A 12758-nucleotide genomic window follows, 5' to 3' on the forward strand; every position below is an offset into this window, starting at 1 on the left:
CGCAGCCCCATTGATTCCTATGGGGAAATACATGTTATGTCTACACCTAACACCCTAACATGAACCCGAGTCTAAACACCCCTAAGCTTACACTTATTAACCCCTAATCTGCCGCCCCCAATATCACCGACACCTGCATTATATTATTAACCCCTAATCTGCCACTCCGGACACCGCCGCCACCTATATTATATGTATTAACCCCTAATCTGATGCCCCCAACATCGCAGACATCAACATTTTATTCATTAACCCCTAATCTGCCGCCCCAATGTCGCCGCAACCTACCTACATTTATTAACCTAACCCCTAATCTGCCCCCCCAACATCGCCACCACTATAATAAACTTTTTAACCCCTAAACCTAAGTCTAACCCTAACCCCCCCCTAACTTAAATATAATTTAAATAAATCTAAACAAAATTACTACAATTAACTAACATAAATAAAAAGAGAGAAGCGCTCAACCTGGGAACGAACAATAGCATAATAGCTTGTTCTATGGCTAGTTACCACCCTAGAAGCAGCCTCTTTTTGCTCAATATGTGCCTTTCACAGAGGAGAACTTTCCTGTAGCATATCAGTTTGATCCTGACTTAACAGTGCAGTCCAGCCCCGAAATACCAGGCAATCCCTCTCTGAACAAGAGAAACAGCAAAACCCCAGACGTACATTTCGGCCTATTGTGGGCCTCGTCAGTGAGGTGCAGCCATATCCCTCTAGGCACACTGAGCAACGGGTCCACGTCTGGATTCCCGCATCACACTTAGGGAGACTTCCCTAAGTGTCATAATTTGCATAAATAAAAAGAGAGAAGCGCTCAACCTGGGAACGAACAATAGCATAATAGCTTGTTCTATGGCTAGTTACCACCCTAGAAGCAGCCTCTTTTTGCTCAATATGTGCCTTTCACAGAGGAGAACTTTCCTGTAGCATATCAGTCTGATCCTGACTTAACAGTGCAGTCCAGCCCCGAAATACCAGGCAATCCCTCTCTGAACAAGAGAAACAGCAAAACCCCAGACGTACGTTTCGGCCTATTGTGGGCCTCGTCAGTGAGGTGCAGCCATATCCCTCTAGGCACACTGAGCAACGGGTCCACGTCTGGATTCCCGCATCACACTTAGGGAGACTTCCCTAAGTGTCATAATTTGCATAAATAAAAAGAGAGAAGCGCTCAACCTGGGAACGAACAATAGCATAATAGCTTGTTCTATGGCTAGTTACCACCCTAGAAGCAGCCTCTTTTTGCTCAATATGTGCCTTTCACAGAGGAGAACTTTCCTGTAGCATATCAGTCTGATCCTGACTTAACAGTGCAGTCCAGCCCCGAAATACCAGGCAATCCCTCTCTGAACAAGAGAAACAGCAAAACCCCAGACGTACGTTTCGGCCTATTGTGGGCCTCGTCAGTGAGGTGCAGCCATATCCCTCTAGGCACACTGAGCAACGGGTCCACGTCTGGATTCCCGCATCACACTTAGGGAGACTTTTTGAGCAAAAAGAGGCTGCTTCTAGGGTGGTAACTAGCCATAGAACAAGCTATTATGCTATTGTTCGTTCCCAGGTTGAGCGCTTCTCTCTTTTTATTTATGCAAATTATGACACTTGGGGAAGTCTCCCTAAGTGTGATGCGGGAATCCAGACGTGGACCCGTTGCTCAGTGTGCCTAGAGGGATATGGCTGCACCTCACTGACGAGGCCCACAATAGGCCGAAACGTACGTCTGGGGTTTTGCTGTTTCTCTTGTTCAGAAAGGGATTGCCTGGTATTTCGGGGCTGGACTGTACTGTGAAGTCAGGATCAGACTGATATGCTACAGGAAAGTTCTTCTCTATGAAAGGCACATTTTGAGCAAAAAGAGGCTGCTTCTAGGGTGGTAACTAGCCATAGAACAAGCTATTATGCTATTGTTCGTTCCCAGGTTGAGCGCTTCTCTCTTTTTATTTATACAATTAACTAACGCCTAGATTTAGAGTTCTGCGGCCAAAGGGGTGCGTTAACTACGCGTGCTTTTTTTCTCCCGCACCTTTTAAATACCACTGGTATTTAGAGTTCACAGAATGGCTGGGTTTTCAGTGCGTTAGGCTCCAAAAAGGGAGCGTAGAGCATAATTTAACGCCACTGCAACTCTAGATACCAGCGGTGCTTACGGACGCGGCCAGCTTCAAAAACGTGCTTGTGCACGATATCCCCATAGAAAACAATGGGGCAGTTTGAGTGGAAAAAAAACCTAACACCTGCAAAAAAGCAGCGTTCAGCTCTTAACACAGCCCCATTGTTTTCTATGGGGAAACACTTCCTACGTCTGCACCTAACACTCTAACATGTACCCCGAGTCTAAACACCCCTAACCTTACACTTATTAACCCCTATTCTGCCGCCCCCGCTATCGCTGACACCTGCATATTTTTTTTAACCCCTAATCTGCTGCTCCGTAATCCGCCGCTACCTACATTATCCCTATGTACCCCTAATCTGCTGCCCCTATATTATATTTATTAACCCCTAATCTGCCCCCCACAACGTCACCTCCACCTGCCTACACTTATTAACCCCTAATCTGCCGAGCGGACCGCACCGCTACTATAATAAAGTTATTAACCCCTAATCCGCCTCACTCCCGCCTCAATAACCCTATAATAAATAGTATTAACCCCTAATCTGCCCTCCCTAACATCGCCGACACCTAACTTCAATTATTAACCCCTAATCTGCCGACCGAATCTCGCCGCTACTGTAATAAATGGATTAACCCCTAAAGCTAAGTCTAACACTAACACCCCCCTAAGTTAAATATAATTTTTATCTAACGAAATAAATTAAGTCTTATTAAATAAATTATTCCTATTTAAAGCTAAATACTTACCTGTAAAATAAACCCTTATATAGCTACAATATAAATTATAATTATATTGTAACTATTTTAGGATTAATATTTATTTTACAGGCAACTTTGTAATTATTTTAACCAGGTACAATAGCTATTAAATAGTTAAGAACTATTTAATATCTAAAATAGTTAAAATAATTACAAAATTACCTGTAAAATAAGTCCTAACCTAAGTTACAATTAAACCTAACACTACACTATCATTAAATAAATTAAATACAAATACCTACAATTATCTACAATTAAATACAATTAAACCTAACACTACACTATCAATAAATTAATTAAATACAATATCTACAAATAAATACAATGAAATAAACTAACTAAAGTACAAAAAATAAAAAAGAACTGTTACAAAAAATAAAAAAATATTTACAAACATTAGAAAAATATTACAACAATTTTAAACTAATAACACCTACTCTAAGCACCCTAATAAAATAACAAAGACCCCCAAAATAAAAGAATGCCCTACCATATTCTAAATTAAAAAAGTTCAAAGCTCTTTTACCTTACCAGCCCTGAAAAGGGCCCTTTGCGGGGCATGCCCCAAAGAATTCAGCTCTTTTGCATGGAAAAAAAACACATACAATACCCCCCCCCCAACATTACAACCCACCACCCACATACCCCTAATCTAACCCAAACCCCCCTTAAATAAACCTAACACTAAGCCCCTGAAGATCTCCCTACCTTGTCTTCACCTCACCGGGTCCCGATCTGTCCAGAAGAGGGTCCGAAGTCTTGATCCAAGCCCAAGCGGGGGGCTGAAGAATGACGTCCATCCTCGGGCTGAATGTATGTGTTTTTTTTACAGGCAAAAGAGCTGAATTCTTTGGGGCATGCCCCGCAAAGGGCCCTTTTCAGGGCTGGTAAGGTAAAAGAGCTTTGAACTTTTTTATTTTAGAATAGGGTAGGGCATTTTTTTATTTTGGGGGTCTTTGTTATTTTATTAGGGAGCTTAGAGTAGGTGTAATTAGTTTAAAGTTGTTGTAATATTTTTCTAATGTTTGTAAATATTTTTTTATTTTTTGTAACTTAGTTCTTTTTTATTTTTTGTACTTTAGTTAGTTTATTTCATTGTATTTATTTGTAGGTATTGTATTTAATTAATTTATTGATAGTGTAGTGTTAGGTTTAATTGTAGATAATTGTAGGTATTTTATTTAATTAATTTATTGATAGTGTAGTGTTAGGTTTAATTGTAACTTAGGTTAGGATTATTTTACATGTAATTTTGTAATTATTTTAACTATTTTAGCTATTAAATAGTTATTAACTATTTAATAGCTATTGTACCTGGTTAAAATAAATACAAAGTTGCCTGTAAAATAAATATTAATCCTAAAATAGCTACAATATAATTATAATTTATATTGTAGCTATATTAGGGTTTATTTTACAGGTAAGTATTTAGCTTTAAATAGGAATAATTTATTTAATAAGAGTTCATTTATTTCATTTGAATAAAATTATATTTAACTTAGGGGGGTGTTAGGGTTAGGGTTAGACTTAGCTTTAGGGGTTAAAAAATTTATTAGAGTAGCGGTGAGCTCCGATCGGCAGATTAGGGGTTAATACTTGAAGTTAGGTGTCGGCGATGTTAGGGAGGGCAGATTAGGGGTTAATACTATTTATTATAGGGTTATTGAGGCGGGAGTGAGGCGGATTAGGGGTTAATAACTTTATTATAGTAGCGGTGCGGTCCGCTCGGCAGATTAGGGGTTAATAAGTGTAGGCAGGTGGAGGCGACGGTGAGGGGGGCAGATTAGGGGTTAATAAATATAATATAGGGGTCGGCGGTGTTAGGCGCAGCAGATTAGGGGTACATAGCTATAATGTAGGTGGCAGCGGTGTACGGAGCCGCAGATTAGGGGTTAATAATAATATGCAGGGGTCAGCAATAGCGGGGGCAGCAGATTAGGGGTTAATAAATATAATATAGGGGTCAGCGGTGTTAGGGGCAGCAGATTAGAGGTTCATAGGGATAATGTAGGTGGCAGCGGCGTGCGGTTGGCAGATTAGGGGTTAAAAAAATTTAATAGAGTGGCGGCGATGTGGGGGGACCTCGGTTTAGGGGTACATAGGTAGTTTATGGGTGTTCTTTAGAGCACAGTAGTCAAGAGCTTTATAAACTGGCGTTAGCCCAGAAAGCTCTTAACTACTGACTTTTTTCTGCGGCTGGAGTTTTGTCGTTAGATTTCTAACGCTCACTTCAGACACGACTCTAAATACCGGCGTTAGAAAGATCCCATTGAAAAGATAGGATACGCAATTGACGTAAGGGGATCTGCGGTATGGAAAAGTTGCGGCTGGAAAGTGAGCGTTAGACCCTTTAATGACTGGCTCCAAATACCAGAGGGCAGTAAAAACCAGCGTTAGGAGCCTCTAACGCTGGTTTTGACGGCTACCGCCCAACTCTAAATCTACGCCTAAATTATTCCTATTTAAAACTAAATATTTACCTTTAAAATACACCCTAAGCTAGCTACAATATAACTAATAGTTACATTGTAGCTATCTTAAGATTTATTTTTATTTTACAGGCAACTTTGTATTTATTTTAACTAGGTAGAATAGTTATTAAATAGTTATTAACTATTTAATAACTACCTAGTTAAAATAAATACAAATTTACCTGTAAAATAAAACACTACACTATAATTAAATAAATTAACTAAACTAAATACAATTAATTACAATTAAATAAAATTATCTAAAGTACGAAAAAAACAAACACTAAATTACAGAAAATAATAACATAATTACAAGATTTTTAAACTAATTACACCTACTCTAATCCCCCTAACAAAATAAAAAAGCCCCCCAAAATAAAAAAAGCCCTACCCTACACTAAATTACAAATAGCCCTTAAAATGGCCTTTTGCAGGGCATTGCCCCAAAGTAATCAGCTCTTTACCTTTAAAATAAAAGTACAAATACCCCCCCAACATTGAAACCCACCACCCACACAACCAACCCTACTCTAAAACCCACCCAATCCCCCCTTAAAAAAAACTAACACTAACCCCTTGAAGATCACCCTACCGTGAGACGTCTTCACCCAACCGGACAGAAGTGGTCCTCCAGACGGGCAGAAGTCTTCATCCAGATGGCATCTTCTATCTTCATCCATCCGGCATGGAGCGGGTCCATCTTCAAGACATCTGATGTGGAGCATCCTCTTCTTTCTTCGTCCGACGACTGAATGAAGGTTCTTTTAAATGACATCATCCAAGATGGCGTCCCTTCAATTCTGATTGGCTGATAGAATTCTTTCAGCCCATCGGAATTAAGGTAGAAAAAATCCTATTGACTGATGCAATCAACCAATACGATTGAGCTTGCATTCTATTGGCTGATTGGAACAGCAAATAGAATGCCAGCTCAATCCTATTAGCTGATTGGATCAGCCAATAAGATTGAACTTCAATTCTATTAGCTGATTGCATCAGCTAATAGGATTTTTTCTACCTTAATTCAGATTGGCTGATAGAATTCTATCAGCCAATCGGAATTGAAAGGATGCCATCTTGGATGATGTCATTTAAAGGAACCTTCATTCAATCGTTGGATGAAGAAAGCAGAGGATGCTCCTTGTCGGATGTCTTAAAGATGGACCCGCTCCGCGGCAGATGGATGAAGATAGAAGATGCCGTCTATAATTTAATAAATTAACTAAACTAAATACAATTAATTACAATTAAATAAAATTATCTAAAATACAAAATAAAACAAGCACTAAATTACAGAAAATAATAAAATAATTACAAGATTTTTAAACTAATTACACCTACTCTAATCCCCCTAACAAAATAAAAAAGCCCCCCAAAATAAAAAAAAGCCCTACCCTTCACTAAATTACAAATAGCCCTTAAAATGGCCTTTTGCGGGGCATTGCTCCAAAGTAATCAGCTCTTTTACCTGTAAAATAAAAGTACAAATACCCCCCCAACATTAAAACCCACCACCCACACAACCAACCCTACTCTAAAACCCACCCAACCCCCCCTAACACTAACTCCCTGAAGATCACCCTACCGTGAGACGTCTTCACAAAACCGGGCAGAAGTGGTCCTCCAGACGGGCAGAAGTCTTCATCCAAGCCGGGCAGAAGAGGTCCTCCAGACGGGCAGAAGTCTTCATCCTGACGGCATCTTCTATTTTCATCCATCCGTCGCGGAGCGGGTCCATCTTCAAGACATCCGGCACGGAGCATCCTCTTCTTTCTTCGTCTTGGACCTGATTTCTTTGGGGCAATGCCCCGCAAAAGGCTCTTTTAAGGACTATTTGTAATTTAGCGTAGGGTAGAGCTTTTTTTTATTTTGGGGGGCTTTTTTATTTTGTTAGGGGGATTAGATTAGGTGTAATTATTTTAAAAATCTTGTAATTATTTTATTATTTTCTGTAATTTAGTGTTTGTTTTTTTCATACTTTAGATAATTTTATTTAATTGTAATTAATTGTATTTAGTTTAGTTAATTTATTTCATTATAGTGTAGTGTTAGGTGTAATTGTTACTTAGGATATGTTTTATTTAACAGGTATATTTGTATTTATTTTAACTAGGAAGTTATTAAATAGTTAATAACTATATAATAACTATTGTACCTAGTTAAAATAAATACAAAGTTGCCTGTAAAATAAAAATAAACCCTAAACTAGCTACAGTGTAACTATTAGTTATATTGTAGCTAGTTTAGGGTTTATTTTATAGGTAAGTATTTATTTTTAAATAGGAATAATTTAGTTAATTGTAGTAATTTTATTTAGATTTATTTAAATTATATTTAAGTTAGGGGGTGTTAGGGTTAGACTTAGGTTTACGGGTTAATAACTTTATTATAGTGGCGGTGATATTGGGGGCGGCAGACAAGTAGGTAGGTGGTGGCGATGTCCGGTTCGGCACATTAGGGGTTAAAAAATGTATTTAGTGTTTGCGATGTGGGGGGCCTCGGGTTAGGGGTTAATAGATAGTTTATGGGTGTTAGTGTACTTTTTAGCACTTTAGTTAAGAGTTGTAGTGTAAAACTCTTAACTACTGATTTTTAAATGCGGTACTAGGCTTGACAGGAGAGGGTCTACCGCTCACTTTTGGTCAGACTCGTAATATCGGCGCTATGCAAGTCCCATTGAAAATATAGGATATGCAATTGACGTAAGTGGATTTGCGGTATTTCCGAGTCTGGCCAAAAAGTGAGCGGTACACCTATACCTGCAAGACTCGTAATACCAGCGGGCGTTAAAAAGCAGCATTGGGACCTCTCAACGCTGATTTTTAACCCTAACGGACATCTCGTAATCTAGCTGAGAGTTTGTGATCTTCTTGCTACTCAAAGTTAGTAGCTATATGCAGGTGCTTGATGCTTTTTAAGCAGTTTAAGTAAGAGATTCTTATACACAGTACCTTATTTTCTAGTCTAGTGTAGTTCCTGGCTACTTCGTAAGCAGCGTGTGAAGGATCCCCTGCTTTCGTATTCCAACATGTGTCCCCGAGGTGGCCAATCGTCTCACAGCCTATCCTAAGTCACTCTTTGGTTTAATACCTTGTGAGCGCTCACTTGTATATGTTCTTTTTCGGGTGCTTATTGCCACTCAATCAGGCACTCTTTTTCCCTCCCTCCTGGCTGGTTCACAGCCTGTTGTAAATATAGTGAAGTATTGGTGTCTTGGATCAGATACAGCATTGTCTACGCATTTCAGCTATAAAGCCTTTATCAAGATACCTTTTCTGATTTGGATGTTCCATTTAACAGCTTTTAAGATTCTCCTCCATATCCTCGCTTCAAGATTCAACAATTAGTTGCCTTTTAGTTCTATACTTAGCCTCCCAAATATCTCTCACAAAAATTATGAGAGATGAACACTTTTTTGATGGTGTTTGATAATAACAAATTACTTAATATATTACAAAATTGTACATATATGTAGTAAAAATGAATAGGTATATCAATATATGTTTGAATATGCATTTTAAACCATTAGGGAATATAACATTCGTTTACATCCATACATGCCATTTTCAGATGTTATAAAGCAAATAATATTCAAACTCCTAAACAATTAGGATCAGATCCCTTATTGGATAATGTGGTTAAGATCAAGTTCAGTCCCAGACCTTTATATCAGTTCAGCTTCCTGTCTGAGTAATTTTTTCTCATATTACCACCTCTGCTGTCTTTCACAAGTTTAACTACTCCCAAAAAAGACATATCTTTAGGGTTACTTTTATGGATTTCTTTGAAATGTTTATATAAATGTGTATCTTCTCTTTCTAATTCTATACATCTGATATGTTCTCTTATCCTGTCTCTGAGCACTCGTTTGTCCTAAATATTGCAAGAACATTGTAATATATAAATAACATTTTTATCAGAACATCTTATTTATTTTCAGTTCCTCTTTTGTGCTGTTTAACTTTATTACTTTTAGTTTTTTACTATGTGCACAAGATTTGCATGTCACCTAATAGACTCTTATCTGTCTCTCTTACACCTGTTTTGAATTCACTGAGGGACAGAATGTTTTTTAGGTTTCTGGCTTTCCTGAATATAAACTCTGTTTTTTTTATTTATTTTGTCTCCTATCAGTGGATCACTCTTCACTAGGTGCCAGGTACTAGTGCGTTAAAGTGAATGTAAATTTTAATGCTAAAGTGCCCAGTTTTTAAAAATTTGATTAAAAACAGGGGCACTTTAATTCATCAAAATTTACATTTCACTCGTTATGAAGAAATACTTACCTTTTAAACTTGACAGCAGCTCCAGCTTCCTCCGGTCGTTGCAAGCCATTTCTGATGTCAGAAATGATGGATAGGTCATTCTCCAATCACGGCTTCCCCCCCGGGGGAATCAGTTTCTGATTCAATGCTGTGATTGGAGGAAGCTGGATTCATCATTTTAGACCCAGGAAGAGACTTTACGATTTATGGAGGAAGCTGGAGCTGTTGTGTAAAATGTACGTTTTTTTTCACAGCACGAGTGAAATGTAAATTTTTATAAATTAAAGTGCCCCTGTTTTTAATCGAATTTTTAAAAAACAGGTACTTAAGCATCAAAATTTACATTCACTTTAAGCACCATACCGCACAAAAGCCAAGGGCTGAGAATACGTGCTCGTGCACACTTTCCCCCATAGACATCAATTGGCAGAGAGTGTTAAAAAAAAAACTAACACCTGCGATCGCTGAATGAAAAATCTCTGTAACACAACCGCATTGATGGGGGGAAAAAACACCCTAACATAAACCCTGAGTCTAAACACCCCTAATCTAATCAACCCCTAAATAAAATTATTAACCTCTAATCTGCCGCTCCCGACATCACTGACACTAACTAAAGTTATTAAACCCCATTCCGCCGCTCCCCGACATTGCAGCCACTAAATAAACCTATTAACCCCTAAACCTCCGGCCTCCCACAATAATAATAATCTTTTTATTTGTGTATAGCATGGATCCATGCTATATCCATGCTACATCCATGGATCCAGTTTAAATATTTGATCATTTCTTTTTTATTTTGTGCAATTTAGCGTTTGTTTTTTTTGGTAATTTAGTTAATTGTATTTAATAAATGTAATTTATTTAATTTTAGTGTAAGGTTAGGTGTTAGTGTAAGGCAGGTTAGGTTTTATTTTACAGGTAAATATGTATTTATTTTAGCTATGTAGTTAGTAAATAGTTAATAACTATTTACTAACTATTCTACATAGTTAAAATAAATACAAACTTAGCTGTGAAATAAAAATAAAACCTAAGATAGCTACAATGTATTATTAGTTATATTGTAGCTATCTTACGCCTAGATTTAGAGTTCTGCGGCCAAAGGGGTGCGTTAGCTACGCATGCTTTTTTTCCCACGCACCTTTTAAATACCGCTGGTATTTAGAGTTCACAGAATGGCTGGGTTTTCAGTGCGTTAGGCTCCAAAAAGGGAGCGTAGAGCATAATTTAACCCCACTGCAACTCTAGATACCAGCGGTGCTTACGGAAGCGGCCAGCTTAAAAAACGTGCTTGTGCACGATATCCCCATAGAAAACAATGGGGCTGTTTGAGCTGAAAAAAAACCTAACACCTGCAAAAAAGCCGCGTTCAGCTCCTAACGCAGCCCCATTGTTTTCTATGGGGAAACACTTCCTACGTCTGCACCTAACACTCTAACATGTACCCCGAGTCTAAACACCCCTAACCTTACACTTATTAACCCCTATTCTGCCGCCCCCGCTATCGCTGACCCCAGCATATTATTATTAACCCCTAATCTGCCGCTCCGTACACCACCGCCACCTACATTATAGCTATGTACCCCTAATCTGCTGCCCCTAACACCGCCGACCACTATATTATATTTATTAACCCCTAATCTGCCCCCCACAACGTCGCCGCCAGCTACCTACACTTATTAACCCCTAATCTGCCGAGCGGACCGCACCGCTATTATAATAAAGTTATTAACCCCTAATCCGCCTCACTCCCGCCTCAATAACCCTATAATAAATAGTATTAACCCCTAATCTGCCCTCCCTAACATCACCGACACCTAACTTCAATTATTAACCCCTAATCTGCCGACCGAATCTCGTCGCTACTGTAATAAATGGATTAACCCCTAAAGCTAAGTCTAACCCTAACACTAACACCCCCCTAAGTTAAATATAATTTAAATCTAACGAAATAAATTAACTCTTATTAAATAAATTATTCCTATTTAAAGCTAAATACTTACCTGTAAAATAAACACTAATATAGCTACAATATAAATTATAATTATATTATAGCTATTTTAGGATTTATATTTATTTTACAGGTAACTTTGTATTTATTTTAACCAGGTACAATAGCTATTAAATAGTTAAGAACTATTTAATAGCTAAAATAGTTAAAATAATTACAAAATTACCTGTAATATAAATCCTAACCTAAGTTACAATTAAACCTAACACTACACTATCAATAAATTAATTAAATAAAATACCTACAATTACCTACAATTAAACCTAACACTACACTATCAATAAATTAATTAAATACAATATCTACAAATAAATACAATTAAATAAACTAACTAAAGTACAAAAAATAAAAAAGAACTAAGTTACAAAAAATAAAAAAATATTTACAAACATTAGAAAAATATTACAACAATTTTAAACTAATTACACCTACTCTAAGCCCCCTAATAAAATAACAAAGCCCCCCAAAATAAAAAAAATGCCCTACCCTATTCTAAATTAAAAAAGTTCAAAGCTCTTTTACCTTACCAGCCCTGAACAGGGCCCTTTGCGGGGCATGCCCCAAAGAATTCAGCTCTTTTGCCTGTAAAAAAAACATACAATACCCCCCCCCAACATTACAACCCACCACCCACATACCCCTAATCTAACCCAAACCCCCCTTAAATAAACCTAACACTAAGCCCCTGAAGATCTTCCTACCTTATCTTCACCCTGCCAGGTTCACCAATCCGTCCTCGGAAGTCTTGATCCAAGCCTCGGAAGTGTTGATCCAAGCCCAAGCGGGGAGCTGAAGAGTGACGTCCATCCTCGGGCTGAAGTCTGGATCCAAGCAGCGGCTGAAGAACTCCATCATCGGGCTGAAGTCGGAAGTCCATCATCGGGATGAAGTCTTCTATCAAGCCGCATCTTCAATCTTCTTTCTTCTGGAGCGGAGCGGAGCCATCTTCTTTCCAACCGACGCGGATCCATCCTCTTTTAACGACGCCTACTAGCCGAATGACGGTTCCTTTAAATGACGTCATCCAAGATGGCGTCCGTCGAATTCCGATTGGCTGATAGGATTCTATCAGCCAATCGGAATTAAGGTAGGAAAATTCTGATTGGCTGATGGAATCAGCCAATCAG

Source organism: Bombina bombina, chromosome 1 (assembly GCF_027579735.1).
Source record: "Bombina bombina isolate aBomBom1 chromosome 1, aBomBom1.pri, whole genome shotgun sequence".
In the NCBI taxonomy this organism is placed as follows: Eukaryota; Metazoa; Chordata; class Amphibia; order Anura; family Bombinatoridae; genus Bombina; species Bombina bombina.